General features: G+C 44.5%; 1 pseudogene across 1 annotated transcript; it reads left to right on the top strand.

Moving 5' to 3' along the window:
* Nucleotides 1–3,069: 3,069 nt before the first annotated feature.
* On the top strand, nt 3,070–9,825 carry LOC100355657 (pepsin-3-like; annotated as a pseudogene). The gene is made up of 8 exons (XR_016213369.1): nt 3,070–3,081; nt 3,183–3,376; nt 4,172–4,264; nt 4,918–5,117; nt 7,659–7,775; nt 8,265–8,409; nt 8,509–8,607; nt 9,504–9,825. The product of XR_016213369.1 is annotated as a pepsin-3-like (transcript).
* The last annotated feature ends 7,528 nt before the right edge of the window (nt 9,826–17,353 follow it).

Below are 17,353 nucleotides of genomic sequence, written 5' to 3'. Positions count from 1 at the left end.
AGCCATGTACCAGGGGCAGAAACCAAATCTATCAACATATTCATATATTCTATAATGTCAAACATACATGAATCTGTGTGCACAGGAAAGTGAGTTCATCATTGCTTCAATGTTGTGCTCAGGGCACAGATGAACAACTCTTTCAAAATAGCAAGCTTGGAATTCATAACATGGGCCATTCTCATTTATTAAGTCATCGCTATCACTTTGTGGCTGGCAACTCTTGCCAGCTGCACACTATCAACCATGGGACGCAGTGTTAGTGGAAAGCTACTCAACAGGTAGTTTCTTAGAAGCTGACCCCAGGTCAGGAAATCTAATCAGAAAATGTTCTGTGTGGTAGTGTGATAACAGGTGGCATTTACAGACTGATAAGGGCTATTAGTCAGGACATGTACCCTATATAAGAAGTGGATCTAGTGTGCTGTTATACACCTTCCACTGCTCCTGCCTTCCCCACTGACTTGGGAGTCAGGAAGAACCATGAAGTGGCTGCTGCTGCTCAGCCTGCTGGCACTCTCTGAGCATCGTCCACAGGTGAGTTTGGAGTTGGGCAACGGGAAGAGTGGCTCCAAGGGACAACGTCCCAGCTCTCAATGATCTCCCATTCCCCTTATCTTTCTTCTCCTATTTTTTTTGACAGGCAGAGTTAGACAGTGAGAGTGAGAGTGAGAGTGAGAGTGAGAGTGAGAGAGAGAGAGAGAGAGAAAGGTCTTCCTTCCATTGGTTAACCCCCCAAATGGCTGCTATGGCCGGTGCGCTGTGTCAATCCGAAGCCAGGAGCCAGGTGCTTCCTCCTGGTCTCCCATGCGGGTGCAGGGGCCCAAGCACTTGGGCCATCCTCCACAGCCTTCCCGGGCCACAGCAGAGAGCTGGACTGGAAGAGGAGCAACTGGGACTAGAACCCAGTACCCATATGGGATGCCAGCGCCGCAGGCAGAGGATTAGCCAAGTGAGTCATGGCGCCGGCCTTCTCTCCTATTTCCATCCATCCCTTCCTTCCAGTCTTCCATCATCAGGGGTCTTCCTTCCCTATCTATCTTTTCGAGCTCCTGGGGAGGCCATGCTGTGGCATGGTTTTAAAGCCCAGGTCCTGAGTCCAGCTGGGTTTGGGTTTCAGTCCATCACTGACCAGCAGTCACCCTCCCTGCCACCCTGTACACTGTTGGGCAACAGATATGAGCTTCTGCCACCTCCTTCCATCACTTCTCTTGAACCAGTTTCCTTGTCCTTCTCTGGCTCCTGTAGCATCCCCTGAGCAGGATCCTTGCCCAGTTGCCCCTCCTCCCCTAACCATGCCTGCACCAATGCTCTGCCCCAGGGTTCCCCTGGTCAGAAAGAAGTCCTTGAGGAAGAACCTGATTGAGAAGGGCTTGCTGCAGGACTACCTGAAGACTCACACCCCCAACCTGGCCACCAAGTACTTCCCCAAAGAGACCTTCGCCTCAGTGTCCACTGAGAGCCTGTAGAACTACCTGGATGTGAGTGCATGGGCAAGGGGAGGGACAGCCACAAGGACTGAGCCAGCAACAGAGAGAATTTCTGGGGGAAATGGATGACAGCCAGAGACTGCTCACGGACCTTAGCAGCCCACAGCAATAGGAAACACAATCACAACTTCTGCTCTCAGTTGTTCATCATTCGTTCATTTCTTCTTTCAAAGTTTGTTTTTCCTAAGTGCCCTGTTATGTGTCAGGCCTTGTGTTCGGCCCAGGCGGCAGCACTGAGCAAAGTCATAGTTACCTAAGGGGAGAATGATGATCTCACTGAGCCTCACCACCCAGTGAGAAGCAAGACTAGGATTGGGGCCACCAAGTGAAGGTGTCACTAAATGAGCAAGCAACTCCTGGAGGATAAGGAGAACTCCTGGGGGCAGTGAAAGAAGAACAGGAGTTTCAAAGTGGTGGGACAGAATTCCAGAGAGCAGGAGGACTTGTGCCAGATATTGAAAAAGTACCGGCTGGCGCCGTGGCTCAATAGGCTAATCCTCCGCCTTGCGGTGCCGGCACACCGGGTTCTAGTCCCAGTCGGGGTGCCGGATTCTGTCCCGGTTGCCCCTCTTCCAGGCCAACTCTCTGATGTGGCCAGGGAGTGCAGTGGAGGATGGCCCAAGTGCTTGGGCCCTGCACCCCATGGGAGACCAGGAGAAGCACCTGGCTCCTGCCTTCGGTTCAGCGCGGTGCGCCGGCCACAGCGCGCCGGCTGCGGCGGCCATTGGAGGCTGAACCAACGGCAAAAGGAAGACCTTTCTCTCTGTCTCTCTCTCTCTCTCTCACTGTCTACTCTGCCTGTAAAAAAAAAAAAAGTACCTACTAAGTGGCAGAGACTAGCACATGTTGAGGGCACAACAGTGAGTAAACCAAGGTCCTGGGGCTTAATATTCAAGAGAGGAAGACAAACAAAACAACATATGAGATGAATTCAAGTCACAAGAGGAGCCGCAAAGCATAACTGATTAATTACATGATTGGACAAAGGGCAAGAAGAAACAGAGGGGAAAGAACAAATTTGGATAAACTGATCAGGGAACTTGTCTTAGCAGATGTGACATTGGATGAGAGCTCTGAATGAAGAAGGAGACAGCCAAGGAAAGATTCAGGAAAAACAAAACATTTTGAAGCAAAAGGAATAGCCAGTGCAATTGTCCCAGAGTGGGATGGATCTTGTTATTATCTAAGAATAGCACAGACACTAGGGGAACTAGAACAGAGATGGCAAGCAGGAAACTGCTGACACCAAAAATAAATACGCTGCTGTTCATCCCGTGGGTTAGCAATGAGAGATTTCCATTAGATCCGATGTTTACGTGACTTATGTGACTTCCCCTTAGCAAGCTGATGAGCAAGCACTTGAGTCTTGAATCGCTGGGTGACCCAGGTCATATCCCATCCTCTGAGAAGGTGTGGTCTCCAGAAAGGCCAGACTGACACAGGCAGGGCACTGGCTGAGATGGACAGAAGATCTGCATTGGTTGATGTGCTAAGTAACAGCTCACAGGCAATGAGGGAGAAATCAGAGAAGACTTATAGCACACAGGGCGACTAGGCCTGGGCTTTGTATGAGGGTATAATGAACGGGCAGGTGAGAAGAAAGAAGAGGCAGAGGGAGACTGAGAGCTACTCTGAGGGAGGCCCAGATAGGCAGTTGCAGGTCCTTGAGCTGTGCTGTCCTTGCCCCTGCAGACAGAGTACTTTGGCACTATCAGCATCAGAACCCCCCCTCAGGACTTCACCGTCATCTTTGACACCGGCTCCTCCAACCTGTGGGTGCCCTCCACCTACTGCTCCAGTGCTGCCTGCAGTGGGTGCTGCCATGCCCAGTCCTGTTTGCCCCTTGCTGCCCAGCAACAGCTGATGCTGGGAATCCTGACCACTCAGTGACTTCTTACAACCCCCCAATTAAAGCATGTAGGAGTCACTCAGGAATTCAAGAAACAGGCCTTGCTCAGACAGCTACTGGAAATCAAGTACAAGGAAAGGGTGCTCTGGGGGAAAAAGGAACACTTGGGAGTGGTCAGATAGACTCACAGAGGAGAAATCCTGTAAGGGTCCAAAGTGAAGCAGGGATGAAGGGCTCTAGGCTGATAAGACAAACTGAGTCCCTTGTGACACAGTGGATTTAAGCTGGGCAGGAACATCATGGAGATGAGTGAGGAACTCATTAAACGCACACAAATACACACATACACACACACAAACACACAAACACACACACATCATTGCCGTGCTAATGAAAGAGACTTTGTCATTAGAGCCAGCACAAGGTTTCAAGCTCCATCCTCTCCAGGCATCTTGACCTGATTTTAATTAAGACAAGGTACCTGTGACATTGCCCATGGCCTAACACTTGGCTGTGCAGGAGGCCGCTTCTGTGCTCCGCACCATAGGCAGCAGGCCACTGTGCTCAGTGTCTGCGGCACCTGGGGAGGACACAGGGTCGGCTGGACTGTTGACCAGTGACAAGGCGCCAACTGCTCAAAGGGAAGGATGTGGAAACTGGGTCTCTAGATCTCCAAAGGTCATCTCAAAAGTTGCCATGGAGCCAATGCCATCATTTTCCTCCATAGCTCCACCCAAGGCCCCATCCCAGGAAGACATTTTAAACCCATGACCATTGCCTGCCCTTGGGGGTTAATGATGTCACTCCTTGCCTTTGCAGCCATCCATAACTGATTCAACTCTGATGACTCCTCCACCTTCCAGGCCACCAGTGAGACGTTCGCACTGGCAGCACGACGGGCATCCTGGGATATGAAACTGTGAACGTGAGCACCTAACAGCTATGCTCCCTCACAACTGCCTAGCCTTACACAGAATGCCCAACAGCAAGCTCATTCTAACAGTATGGGTATCAGAGATCACACAAGTGACCAAACTGGGCACTGCAGGGAGCGATGTGGCAGAGTCCATCTGGGGGCTGAGCTGTATGGGAATAGGGGAATGGCCTTGGGGGCCATCAGCCGACCTCAGTGCTGAATGTCATGGAAGAAGCAATGAGGAGAGACCCAAGAGCTCAGTTCTCTTTTGGCATCTCTCCCCTCCTACCTCCTCCTCCTCCTCATAATCACATGAACTCCAGGGCATGGTGGGGAGGAGTGCTCTAATTTACTGCAGTTTGCTTTGCATCTACCCATCTGAAATGCAAATGCAGAGTGACCATCCATAATGTAGCAGAATCTCACGGTGAGACACACTGTGGCCATCAGGACAACAGGTGCCAAGGTTCTGTCCAATCATGACCCATAAGCATTCTAGGGGATAATCCCTCTCCCTGCCTGAAGCTTGATGTTCTGGAAGTTGAGTCCTCCAAAAAAAGAGAAAGGATCACTCTGAGTTCAGGGCTGGATCCCAGCAGTGATCCATGTACAGGAGCTCATGGTGGACATCATCTCTGTCACACCCCACACCCTCAACACAGGTTGGAAGCATCGAGGACACCAACCAGATCTTTGGGCTGAGTGAGTCAGAGCCTGGCTCCTTCCTGTACTACACTCCCTTCGATGGCATCCTGGGTCTGGCCTACCCCAGCATTTCCTCCTCTGATGCCACGCCCGTCTTTGACAACATGTGGAACGAGGGCCTGGTGTCCCAGGACCTCTTCTCCGTCTACCTGAACTCGTAGGTTGCACAGTTCTGGGTCTCTCCTACACTGAACATATCACTTGGCCCAACATGGGATTCATTCAGGGCAGGGTGAATTATGCAGGATCTTAGAAGAATGAGATTTTTCAAAGCCAGCATCAAAGTCTGGAGAAGGGTGTCTTTGGGCAGTAATGCTGCCAACTCTCTCTCTGACAAGCTGTCAGCATTCACTATTATTTACCAGCTGAAGTCGTTGACCACTGACTTGCTCAACTGCAATGCCATAGCGATTTGGTCTCCAGAACTGATTCCCTCATCCCTGGATCTCAAAAGACAAAATTAAATGTGCACCCCCTTTTTTAAGGGGTCACGTTTCACAGGAAAAAGGACAAGACATTATTGACACTGAGAGGGCACTTAAAAAGTTCACAGAAGTTGAAATTAAAAGGTACATTCAGGCACTCAAGATATGTGGTTAAGTCACTGTGTGGGGTGCCAGCGTCCCATATCAAGGGTCTGTTTTGAGTGCTGGTTCCTGTACTTCTGAATCAGCTTCCACATAATGCCCACCCGAGGAGGCAGCACAAGTATACTGAGGTGCTTACATCACTGCCACCCATGTGGAAGACACAGATTGAGTTCTGTGATCCTGGTTCCACCCTTGGCCTGCAATGGCTTTTATGGATAGTTGGAGAGTGAACCAGTGGATAAAAGATTCCTATCTGTCCCCGTCTGTCTCTCTAGCTGTCTGACTTTCAAATTTAAAAACAAGAAAAAGTTTACTTTGGTGTAAAAACCTTGAAATTTTGCATGGTTCAACTATAGGCACGTATATATGCATGTATTTTAACTTTTACCACTTTCACTAGGGAATGAATCAGTAGAGCAACTCACACTCATGTGGGAAGCTGATCTCTAGTCCTCTTGATAGTAATGTTGTATCTTGCCATATTACATAATCCTTTTATCATTTGAATTTCTTTATAATTTATGTAACGTTTTCCAAATATATTACTGACTTTTATAACAGAGATAGACTTAATTAGTTTTTATCATTTTCATGTATCTAATTCATCTCTAGTATAAAGTGGAAAAGCAGCAAGGATAGTAGACATCCTTGCACTGTTCCGGGAAATGATGAAAATGCTTCTAAAGTTCTTCATTAAATAAGATACTGGGTTTTTGATGGCTGTATGTATACTTTAGGTTTTGAAGTATATGATTTACTGAATAATAAGGATTATTATATTAACAGTGATGTTGATTTATTGACTGGTTTTCATTTAATATTAAGATGATTAAAAAAAAGAAATTTTGCATGGGTACTTTTAAACACCCATTTTCCTTGAACATTTGGCATGTTCCCTGGATGAACATATTCAACATATTATGCATCAATACAAATCCTAGGAATATATAAATTCCTAGGAAAATAAAATCAAAATTCACCTGATGAAATAAACTCATATATCTTGAACAAAGAAATGTTAAAATAATTAAAGCAATGAATTTTATTCAACAAAATGTAGGCTCTAAGTATGCAATGAGTTAATTCTAAGAATGAAAAGGAATAAACCAGGATAGCTTTGGTTGGGCAATCTTATAGCCAAGAGTATCCAGGGCTGTCACCAACCTTCCTCTGTCCCTCTTACTCCTCCTGACATACTTGGTCATCAATAATGTTTTCCTTCACTTGTGAACAAAACTGGTACAAGTTGCATTGCACTCTCAGGTGTTTACAGCAAAGGTGGGCTGGTTGTGTTTCATACTTTGCCAGTTCTTTGGATACTAGTTTCTTGTTACCATCTATATCTGCATCATAATCTAACCATAAAGAGTAGATAATTTAGAAGATGGACTCTGAGATAACACAGACACCAACGGGAGGGCTCCTTTATCTTTTGTGCCTGTTGTCCATTCAAAATTAGGGAACCCATATACCATCTGCTTTCATAAGTACTCATATACCTTAAGGGCCACTGCATCTCTGGAGATAGAGACGACAGTTATTCCAGTTGAGCACAATGAACATTTGGGGTCGGGTAGGTCAATGTTCTCAGGCTATTACATGCACTGTATGGTGTGTAGCAGATGCCTGACCCTGAACTCATGGACCTCAGTAAAAACCCTGCCCCTACTAAATCAGATCAACAGAAATGTCTCCAGACATGTGGAACACCAGCCCTGGCTGAGAACCAGCAAAGCACGCCATCAAACCATTAATATCCAGGACTGTCCCATGTGCACTTCCATGGCATCTCTAGTGAGTATCAATGTGCTAATCACACAGCTGGGAATCCAAATGTTCAAGGGTCCACTCTTGACTGCCCCTTGCCAGCTGTGTGATTTAAGCAATGTGACATATTTCTCTGCTTCAGTGTCTTTGTGTAGTGGGAAAAAATACTACTACCCACTGTGTGGACAATGGAATAAGATGAAAAGAACCCAGTCTGTCACACATTTAGCACAGCTCCTTGAACTAATAATTATCCCATCAAGGGTAGCTCTTTGACTATACATAGCAGATATGTAACACAAAGTAAATGAATTCCTGTCTCCTCCCCTCATTTTCCACAGTGATGAGCAGAGTGGCAGCCTGGTGATGTTTGGTGGCATCGATTCTTCTTACTACACTGGAAGCCTGAACTGGGTGCCTGTTTCTTATGAAGGCTACTGGCAGATCACTGTGGACAGGTGAGAAGACCATGGATGCATGGTGTCCCAACCTGGGCCCCAATCCCAATTCTTTATCAACTTGAAATTCCGTCATCTGCCTGGAACACCAAGCTACAGGGAAGCTGAAAACTGCCCAAAGCCAAAGACAGCCCAGAAAAGTGCTGCACTTCAAGGAGAGAGGACAGGAGGCTTTAGGAAGCCAAGCTCTTCTACAAGGGTGGGACCACCACTTCATGTGGTCCAGGTGGCAGGACCACAACCCAGCACACCCTAGGAATGGTTGCACACACTCCTGTCCATAATTCTCAGCATTTAGGGAACCTAGAAAACACCACACACCCTCCTTGAGGAACAATGTCAGTGTCAGTCTAGAATTAAGGTGAAATGACTGAGAAATTGTCTTGGGCCATGCTGCCCCAACCCCGTTGTAGCCTGAGTTTTCAGCTGTTCAGGTCTGAGGAGGAGCCATCTGGGGTCTCAGGTATTACCCATGCATCTCCCACTCAGCATCACCATGGATGGAGAGACCATCGCCTGTGCTTATGGCTGCCAGGCCATTGTGGACACAGGCACCTCTCTGCTGGCTGGCCCCACCAGTGCCATTTCCAACATCCAGAGCTACATTGGAGCCTCTGAGAACTATGAGGGGGAGGCAAATCCAGCCCCTAATGCTCTCTTCTAGCCATAGTTTGTGGGAGTGCCATGCGCAAGGAATGAACCCCTTCTAATCTCCCACATTCACACCTTCCAGATGATCGTCAGCTGCTCATCCATGTACTCCCTGCCCAACATTGTCTTCACCATCAATGGAGTCCAGTACCCTGTGCCCCCCAGTGCCTACATCCTGGAGGTAAGGGACCACTCGGCCAGTCACAGGATGGGCCCAAACTCAAGGTGGCCACACACTACCCTCTGCACAAGGAAAAGAAGTGTTTACTCATCGAATCCAAGAGACAACTGACACCTGCTCTGCATGGCCTTCAGACAAAAAGAATATATTCACAAGGGATGGATGAATGAATATTTAGACGAAGCCCTGAAGGGAAGTGATGCAAAAATGATGGTGTGAAAAGGGGATGCTCTCCGTATAGACACCTGCATATGAGCCCTGTGTCTCAATGTACTGCCCATTCATTTCTAAGCAAGGTGCGACTTTTCAAACCCTCTGTTTCCTAATTCATCTGAAAACAGTCGTGTCAACTCACTCAATCTCCAGAGTGTAGTTACAGGGATGCTTGAGAGTGACCACATTCTGAACCAATGAGCCAAAGAATGCTCCTCACCTCCTACTAATCTTCCATGTGCAAACCAGTTTTTTCCAGTTAGCTGACCTTCCTCAGCGAGAAATACTCACATCTGGGGCTCTCCCCAGGCCAGTGTAACCTGCATCCAAGGCTGAGTCAAGTAACCCTGGGAAGGGAAAGAACCCACAGCTGTGCATTATATCCTTGGCCAGGGTGGGAATAATAAGAGGCTGTGCCATCTAGATATCCAAACATTCTTCCCCCAAGATGAGCTCTCCCTATACATCAGTGCTGAGTTCAGGGTTCCTTGTCTGCCAACAACAGCAGAAAATGTTCAGCAATACATGCACACCAGGTATTGACTGACGCCAGTCCTGCAAAAGTCACATTCCAGCCCACAGAGACAGGCAGCCCTTCTTTGCATGGGCCTTGTTGCCAGATCAGGAAGCACCTGCCACCCTCACCCTGTTTCCTATCTCAAATGCTGTTCTCTGTTATGCAGGAAGATTCTGTCTGCACAAGTGGCTTCGAGGGCATGGACGTTGACACCTCCACCAGTGAGCTCTGGATCCTGGGTGACGTCTTCATCCGCCAGTACTTCACCGTCTTTGACCGGGCCAACAATCAGCTTGGCCTGGCTGCCGCAGCTTAAACCTACAGCTTTCAAACCACTTCCAGAGAGATCTGGCCTCAGTCCTTTTCCCCCTTAAATGTATAGAATTCTGATTGAACTCCCTAAAATGAAGTCACATTCTAGTTGAAGTAGATGCCTGATCCTGTTCCCAATCATACCAAAAATGGTAAATAAAAACAGCTGATGAAAACAGGTGTGTGGCTCCTTCTCACTAGTATTTCTCCAAACATCTTTTGGATCAGCACACCAGGCAGACATGCAGAAATGAACTCTTCCATTTGGACATCTCCAAAAACAGAGACATTTCAATATGTCAAATAAAAAATGCACTGGAAAGCCTTAAAAAAGACATGGTGAGTCATAAGAAAGCATATAGAAGCTATAAGATGAATCATGGGAAACATTTCAATCAGACCAAAAAAAAATAAGGAGAAAGGGAGGAAGAATTTAGAAAAATTTAAAAAATGTTTGAGATTTACTGTATACTATCATTGACCCAATCCAAAGGACTTAGTAGTTCCTGGAGCTGTGGACAGAGAAAATGGATTAGAAGGCCTATTCAGAGAAATAATTACAGAAAAAATCCCTAATTTGAGAAAGAAATGAACATCCAGTATACAAGGCACAAAAAACTGCTAATAGACATGACCAGAAAAGATCTTCACCACAACACTTTCTAGTCAAATTTTATTTTTTTAAAAGATTTATTTATTTATTTATTTGAAAGATGGAGTTACAAAGAGGCAGAGGCAAAGAAAGAGAGAGAAACTTCCATCCACTGAGTCACTCCCCAAATGGCCACAGTGGCTGGAGCTGGGCCAACCTGAAGCCAGGAGCCAGGAGCCTCTTCCAGGTCTCCCATGCAGTTGCAGGGGCCCAAGTAGTTGGGCCATCTTCCACTGCTTTCCTAAGCCATAGCAAAGAACTGGATCAGAAGAGGAGCAGCCGGGCCTCGAACAGGCGCCCATATGGGATGCCAGCACTGCAGCTGGCAGCTTTACCCATTATGCCACTGTGCTTGCCCCTGTAGTCAAATTTTCAACAGTACAACAAAAAGAAAATATTCTAAAATGTACATGAGTGGATTGTCAGATTACTTTCAGAGGATCTACAATTAGACTCACAGATACTTTCTGTTCAAAAACCCTACAGGCTGAGACAATGGAGAGACATAGTCCAAGTCTTCAAAGAAAAAACTGTCAACCCAGAATATGGTACCCTGAAAAGCTCACATTTATGAATTAAGGTGAAATAAAGACTTTCATACCAAACAGAAATTGAAAGAATTTCTCACCACTCATCCAGCCATACAAAGATGCTTCTGGGTGTGCTGCTATACACAGAAACACATAAACATGTTCATCACTATGAAAGAAAATGAAGGCAGAAAATTTCCCAATGAAAGTACAAAGGAAACCCAAAGCAAATGATAGGAATATTTATAGGAAATGGCAGGGCCAACTCATTACTTATCAATAGTCACTTGAGTGTAAATGGCCTCAACTCTCCAATTAAAAGATAGATATTGGCTGGATGGATTAAAAAACAAGAGTCATCTATTTGCTGCTTACAAGAAACACATCTCACCAACGAAGATACACACAGACTAACAGTTAAAAGACAGAAAAAGATATTACATGCTAACAGAAAGCCAAAATGAGCAGATGTAGGCATCCTAATATAAGATAAAATACACTTTAACACAAAAATGTATCATTAGCCATCAGGGAAAAGGCTATGGAAGCCTCTTAAATTAGCCAACTCCAATATTATTCAGACAAGGTCATAGTCAAAGTTGAAGTTCTCTCCTCCCCCTTGGAATAAACTTAACCAAGGATGTCAAAGATTTCTATGATGAGAATTACAAAACCTTAAAGAAAGAAATAGAAGAGGATACCAAAAAATGGAAAAATCTTCCATGCTCATGGATTGGAAGAATCAGTATCATCAAAATGTCCACCCTTCCAAAAGCAATTTACAAATTCAATGCTATACCAGTCAAAATAAAAAGACATTCTTCTCAGATCTGGAAAAAATGATGCTGAAATTCATATGGCGGCACGGGAGAAGTCAAATAGCTAAAGCAATACTGTAAAACAAAAAAGTACTAGAGGCATCACAATACCAGATTTCAAGACATACTACAGGGCAGTTATAATCAAAACAACATGGTACTGGTACAGAAACAGATGAATAGACCAATGGAACAAAATAGAAACACCAGAAATCAACCCAAACATCTACAGCCAACTTAGATTTGATCAAGGAGATAAAACCAATTCCTGATGCAAGGATAGCCTTTCAACAAATGGTGCTGGGAAAACGGGATTCCCACATGCAGAAGCATGAAGCAAGACCCTTACCTTACACCTTACACAAAAATCCACTCAACATGGATTCAAGATCTGAATCTATGAGCCGACACCATCAAATTATTAGAGAACATTGGAGAAACCCTGCAAGATATAGGTACTGGCAAAGACTTCTTGGAAAAGATCCCAGAGGCACAAGAAGTCAAAGCCAGAATTAACAATGGGGAATACATCAAATTGAGAAGTTTCTGTACTTCAAAAGAAACAGTCAGGAAAGTGAAGAGGCAACCAACAGAATGGGAAAAAATATTTGCAAACAATGCACTGATATAGGATTAATAACCCGAATCTATAAAGAGATTAAGAAACTCCACAACAACAAAACAAACAACCCACTTAAGAGATGGGCCTTGACCTAAATAGACATTTTTCAAAAGAGGAAATCCAACGGCCAACAGACACATGAAAAAGTGTTCATGAACACTAGCCATCAGGGAAATGCAAATCAAAACCACAATGAGGTTTCATCTCACCCCAGTTAGAATGGCTTACATACAGAAATCAAAAAACAACAGATGCTGGCGAAGATGGGAGGGAAAAGGCACACTAATCCACTGTTGGTGGTAATGGAAACTGGTAAGGCCACTATGGAGACAGTTTGGAGATTCCTCAGAAATCTGAATATAGCTCTACCACAAGATACAGCCATACCACTGCTTGGAATTTATCCTAAGGATATTAAATTGGTAAATAAAATAGCTGTATGCAGGTCAGTGTTTATTGCAGCTCAATTCACAATAGCTAAGACATGAAATCAACCTAAATGCCATCAACATAAGACTGGATAAAGAAATTATGGGATATGTACTCTATAGAATCCTACACAGCAACCTAATATGTTATCCCTCTTAGTATTTTTGTTTGTTTGTTCTACTTAATACTTTCGGTTGAATACTGTAATCAATACACAATTATTCTTAAGTGTTGAAACTTAACTGAAAAGTGATTGCTGTTAAATATAAGAGTGGGAATAAGAGAGGGAAGAGATGTACAATTTGGGACATGCTCAAGCTCACTTACCTCAAACGGTAGAGTTAGAAACATACCAGGGGATTCCAATTCAATCCCATCAAGGTGGCATGTACCAATGCCATCTCACTAGTCCCAGTGATCAATTTCTGTTCACAACTGATCATATGATAGGACTAAGAACCAAAAGGATCACATAAACAAGAATAAAGTCTGCAAATACTAGCTGATAGAATCAAAAAGGGAGAGAATGATCCAACATGGGAAGTGAGATACACAGCAGACCCATAGAATGGCAGATGTCCTAAACAGCACTCTGGCCTCAGAATCAGCCCTTAAGGCATGCGGATCCGGCTGAAAAGCCCATGAGAGTATTTCAGGCATGGAAAGCCAAGACACTCTGGGGGAAAAAAAAAAAACTAAATAAAAGATCTCCACGAGTGAGATCCCAGTGGTAAGAACGGGTCATCCAAGAAGGAGGTACCTTTCTCTGAAGGGAGAAGAGAACTTCCACTTTGACCATGGCCTTGTTCAAATATGATCAGAGTCAGTGAACTCAGGGGGTTTCCATAGCCTTGGCAGCTCATGACAAGAGCCTAGGGTGATTACTGATGCCATAAACAAGAGTGTCAAATTGTTAAGTCAACAACAGGAGTCACTGTGCACTTACTCCTCATGTAGGATCTTTGTCCTTAATGTGCTGTACATTGAGATTTAATGTTATAACTAGTACTCAAACAGTATTTTTCACTTTATGTTTCTGTGTGGGAGCAAACTGTTGAAATCTTTACTTAATGTATGCTAAACTGATCTTTTGTATATAAAGAGAATCGAAAATGAATCTTGATGTGAATGGAAGGGGGGAGGGAGTGGAAAGGGGAGGGTTGCGGGTGGGAGGGACGTTAATGGGGGAAGCCATTGTAATCCATAAGCTGTACTTTGGAAATTTATATTCATTAAATAAAAAAAAGGATACTACACAGCAGTAAAAAAAATGAAATCCAGCCATTTGCAACAAAATAGAGGAATCTGGAAAACATCATGTTGAGTGAAATAAGCCAGTCCAAAGGGAAAAATATCATACATTCTTCCTGATCGGTGAAACTAACTGAGCACCTAAAAGGAAACCTGTTGAAGTGAAATGGACACTATATGAGAATCTATGACTTGATCAGCCCTTGTTCTGACTGTCAAGGAACAGCTTACTATTTGATTCCTTTTAGTATTTTTTTGTTTTACTTAATACCATTGGTTGAACTTTTTGATTAACACACAATTATTCTTAGGTGTTTAGATTTAACTGAAAATTGATCCTTGTTAAATATAAGAGTGGGAATAACAGAGGGAGGAGATATACAGTTTAGCACATGCTCAATCAGACTTACCCTAAACGGTAGAGTTAGAAAGATGCCATGGGGGTGAGTTCCAAGATGGCAGAATAGAAGGGAGCACACCGATGGTCAGAAAGGGAAGGTTCAAAGAGGGGTGAGAGTTTGTGGTTTCGGGGACAGGGAAGCTCTTCCAAATGAGGGAGACAGGGTGGACCTGCGAGGAGGACACGGACGCCTGAGGAGCAGGACACCAGCAGGAGTGAGTACGCACCAGCGCTGGAAGCCAAGGTGAGACAGGGCACTCACCCAGCACCGCTGTAGCAGCTGCCGCCTCCCCTCCCCCAACCCACCCTGGGACAGACACTGAGACACACACGCACAACTGAGTGGGGGAGGAAATAGAAAACAGAACAGAGTGAGTAGTGCCTGCGGAAAGAGTGAGCGATTCAGGGGGTCTGAATGAGGGACTGAACAATCCAGGAGCCTCCCCCAAGTCGGAGCTGCAGCGGGCGGGAAGCAGCCATCTTGTTTGTTTACATTCAGGCTTAAAGGAGAACTGCCTCTGCCTCCGCACTAACCTTCAGAGGCGGAGCCCAAAGGTGGAGTGGAGAACACCACACTCCTTGTGCAGGGGCAGGCAGTGAGGGAGGGCAGCTCAAAGCCCTGACACCAGTCTACTCAAGTTACCAGAAAAAAAATTGAATAGCACCCGCAGGAAGAGGGCAGGATCCAGGGGGACAAACTGAAGGATCAAAAACGCCAGGATCCTTAGGAACCGACCAACCCACAATCAGAGCTGCAGCGGGCAGAGTGCAGCCATCTTGTTTGTTTACATTCGGGCTTAAAGGAGGCTGGCTTCTGCTCCAAAGGAGGAAGCAGCAGGGGTGGAGTCCAAAGGTGGTCTGGAGCTACTTGACACTCCTCAGGAAGGAGATGCAGTGAAAGAGAGTGGCTGACCAACGAACCCCAGGCACGGACACATAAGGGCAAACGTAGGAACAAGGAAACCAGACCCCAAGGGGCGGAGACTGGCACCTCAAAGCCCTGACACCAGCCCACTCAAGTTACAAAAAATAAATAAATAAATAAATAAATAAGTAAAAAATAAACAAACAAACTCTAGAAGGCAGAGCAGCCTGCTTACACTGGATATTGGTAGAGACTCACAGCAGCCCATAGCAGAGGGAAATCAACCTGAAAAACCACCCAGACAGAATGCCAAAAAACAAAACAAAAACCCACAATAAGAATATAGAAGAACATATAAACTCGCCAATGGCGCAGACTAAACCAACCATAACAGAGGCTGAAGAAGAAGAAGAAGTTGAAACTATGCCAGAAAAAGAATTCAGAAAATTAATTATCAGAATACTTAGAAATAATGAGAAACAGTGTCGAGAGCTGAACGAAAAACAAGCCCAAGAATTAGAGAACCTAAAGAGAAGCCAGAATGAAATACTGGAAATGAAAAACTCAATTGACCATATAAAAAACACCATGGAATCCCTCGGAAATCGAACAGATGAAATAGAAGACCAAATATCAGAATGCGAAGACAAACTTCCAGAAATAATACAGTCAGTTCAAACGCAGGAAGAGGAAATTAAAAAATTAAAAAATATGGTCGGAGACCTACAAGATTCAATCAAATGGTGTAATGTTCGGATAATAGGAGTCCCTGAGGGGGTGGAAAGAGAGAATGGATTGGAAGGTGTTTTCAATGAAATAATATCAGAAAACTTCAAACAAAGGCAGCTGGATAACAACAGGCAAATTCAACACATAGCCAGGACTCCGAACAAGGTAGACCAGAAGAGAAATTCACCTCGACACATTGTGGCAACACTTAGCTCAGTGACACACAAAGAACAAATCCTAAAATGTGCCAGAGAAAAATGACAAATCACATTCAGGGGTAAGTTAATCAGACTCACTCCAGACTTCGCATCGCAAACACTACAGGCAAGGAGACAATGGCATGATATATTTCAAGTTTTTTTTTTACATATATATATGATGTGTTTGTTTATTTTTTTTTACTTTTTTTTAACTTTTATTTAATGAATATCAATTTCCAAAGTACGGCTTATGGATTACAATGGCTTCCCCCCCATAACGTCCCTCCCACCCACATCCCTCCCCTTTCCCACTCCCTCTCCTCTTCCATTCACATGAGGATTCATTTTCGATTCTCTTTATATACAGAAGATCAGTTTAGCATACATTAAGTAAAGATTTCAACAGTTTGCTCCCACACAAACATAAAGTGAAAAATAATAGATGATTTTTTAAATGATGATGAAATCAGATCAGACCTATTGTCATGTTTAATCCCAGTGAGAGTCAAGTTGGGAATTGATAATTTCTTCTTTTTTTTTTTTTACAGAAGATCAGTTTAGTATACATTAAGTAAAGATTTCAACAGTTTGCACCCCCATAGAAGCACAAAGCGAAATATACTGTTTGAGTACTCGTTATAGCATTAAGCCTCAATGTACAGCACATTAAGGACAGAGATCCTACATGAGGAGTAAGTACACAGTGACTCCTGTTGTTGATTTTACAAATTGACACTCCTGTTTATGGCATCAGTAATCTCCCTATGCACCAGTCATGAGTTTCCAAGGCTATGGAAGCCTTTTGAGTTCACCGACTCTTATCTTCTTTAGACAAGGTCATATTCAAAGTGGAGGTTCTCTCCTCCCTTCAGAGAAAGGTACCTCCTTCTTTGAAGACCTGTTCTTTCCACTGGGATCTCACTCACAGAGATCTTTCATTTAGGTTTTTTTTTTTTTTCCAGAGTGTCTTGGCTTTCGATGCCTGAAATACTCTCATGGGCTTTTCAGCCAGATCCGAATGCCTTTAGGGCTGATTCTGAGGCCAGAGTGCTGTTTAGGACATCCACCATTCTATGAGTCTGCTGAGTATCTCGCTTCCCATGTTGGATCACTCTCCCCTTTATTTATTCTATCAGTTAGTATTAGCAGGTACTAGACTTGTTTATGTGCTTCCTTTGACTCTTAGTCCTTTCATTATGATCAATTGT

Source organism: Oryctolagus cuniculus, chromosome 1 (assembly GCF_051225735.1).
Source record: "Oryctolagus cuniculus isolate XC-2025 breed Fujian yellow rabbit chromosome 1, ASM5122573v1, whole genome shotgun sequence".
Lineage (NCBI taxonomy): Eukaryota > Metazoa > Chordata > Mammalia > Lagomorpha > Leporidae > Oryctolagus > Oryctolagus cuniculus.
Note: the sequence above shows the minus strand (reverse complement) of the source record. Positions and strands in the feature narration are given on the sequence as shown.